This window comes from Sesamum indicum, linkage group LG3 (genome assembly GCF_000512975.1).
Source record: "Sesamum indicum cultivar Zhongzhi No. 13 linkage group LG3, S_indicum_v1.0, whole genome shotgun sequence".
NCBI classification, from domain to species: domain Eukaryota; kingdom Viridiplantae; phylum Streptophyta; class Magnoliopsida; order Lamiales; family Pedaliaceae; genus Sesamum; species Sesamum indicum.
The window spans coordinates 16,067,083-16,069,478 of NC_026147.1; positions in this window are offsets into that span (position 1 = coordinate 16,067,083).

The following is a 2,396-nucleotide window of genomic DNA, read 5'->3' on the forward strand; positions in this document are numbered from 1 at the left end:
AATCATCTAAATTTTTTTCAAAATCTTTGGACAAATCCAATTTATGACGAAAAAAATTTTCAAGTAAAAACAATTTACAAGGTAAAGAAATTTCAGTATAATCTTTTAATTTATTCCATAAATCTTTAGCTGTATTTTGTTTTCCTACTTTTCTAAAAACAGTATTAGAAAGGTTTAAAATTATAGAAGAATAAACATATTCATCATTTTTTATTCTTTTTTCTTCAAAAATATATTCAATATATTTACCATCAATGGCTTTGAAAACTTTTTGTTGAATTAAAATTCTTTTTATTTTTTGTTGCCAAATAGAAAATTTTGATTTTTCATCAAAAAGTTGTAAGTTATATCCGACCATTTTTAATAAAATATTAGAGAAGAATAGTAACAAAGTCAACAACAAAAAAATATTAACAAGTGCAGAAATGATAACAACTGATACAGAAGACAAATAATATCAACAGATACATAATAGAAGAGAAACCTCAGCTTAACCTCAACCAGGTACTCGACAACACCAGGGGCTTGGCCAAGTGAGGGATAAGCTAAGGGGTCAGTCTAGGTTGAAAATAAACACTAAGTAGTAATGTTAATGCACTAAGCGGAAAATAATTTTTGCACACAGCAAGTCGCACAGAGTGACGATAAAATTCATAGAGCCAAATATCAGATTAACATAATTGCACTAAGCCATTTTTCGCACAAAGTGTGACAAAAGGATATTTTGCAACAAAATCTATGCAAGCAAGATGAGTAAACTAACGATCTTACCGAGTCGACATTGGAAAGAAAACTCGGTGGCTCTGATACTACTATTGGACGCAGTCTTAGTAGCGAGCCCAGAATATACAAATAAATCCTAATCAACAATTACAGAGGAATTTAGGTTTAGAAAATCCTTATACAGAACAATATTACAAAACAGAGATTAAAAGAATAATATAAACAGATCTAAAGCAGGTAGTAAGAAAAGGAAACAACAAGATCAAAGGGGAAAAATGGCCAGGGGCCAGATCTGGAAAAGGGGAGCCCAAAGCTACCAAACGTCAAAAACCACTCACGGTTGCTTAGCCCAAGAACCACACAGTCATCGTCCATAAAGGACCACTCAGATTTCCACTTAGAAAATATTTACGAAAAACTTTTTAATTAGAAATGAGAGAGGGATATAGCATTTTTCTGTTCGATATACTTCACCAGAAACCATCGAAGGCTTAAAATAGAAGGAGAGACATTGATTTCGAACTGGTGGAGAAACCCAAGAGGAGAGTGATGGAAGAGACGAGGAGATTGAACATATTAAGGTTAGAATTAGATTCTGCAGAAGGAGAGAACAATATAAATAAAGGAGCCTAGTCGGGTGAGGAGTGGGCCAAACAAGAGAGAGTGGGCCAAACCATCACACCATAAATTTAATTATGTATAGTATGCTTCAAGAATATGTATAGGCGTGAACGTGGAGGGCAAATGAAAAATTTGGAGAAGTGCTCTCTGTGATGTTTTTTGAATAATTGTATTTTTCCACAACATTAAATTCTGCAAGCACTACTCCGAGTGAATTTGGGAATGATATTGATATGAACACAAGGACTATTAGAGCTCATAAAAAGAAATACCAATAAATGATTTTTGAGATTAAAGAAACGAATAAATCGGAATTGAATGTGTATCTACATGAGCAAATTGAGAAAGAAATTTCAAGCTTTGTTAAAATCGAATGCACACCCCTATCCATGTCGTGTTTGAATTTTAGACTGAATGAAGAATGAAAATTAGATTTGATGTAGGGGCTAGGGCTTATTAATCAAAATAATCAAATTTAGGTTTTTTAAAAATAAATTTATATATTATATGTATATATATTTATTAATTATTTATTATATTTATATACATTATATAATATATATATATATATTTTATAAGAATTTGTATTTGGTTTTGCACTCAAAAAAAAAAATATTAGTAGCTACAATTTTAATAGCTATATACTAAAAATCATAGTGTATAGTTCCTAATGGCCGCGGTTAGATAAGATCAATGCAAAAACATAGATTTTCCACCAAGAAAAAGTTATTTTTCATGGCTAAGAGCTATGATAAAAATTAAAAGACATGACAAATGTTTTAGCCACCATCACAAATACCACGGCTAAATACTGCATCTTTTATAGTATCTGTATGGTAAACCAATACCAAAAAACTTATACCGGACCAAATACTTAATTTTTTTAAAATACTTGTATTGAATAACAAAATGGAATTTTTGGTTCGGTATTCAGTACCTATTGAAATTTTGGTTATAGTTCGATTCAATTGGTAAAGCAAATTGTGAATACTCATATCTTATATAAGTCGTATATATTTTTTATCTGCAATTAATATAAAATGCATGATAAT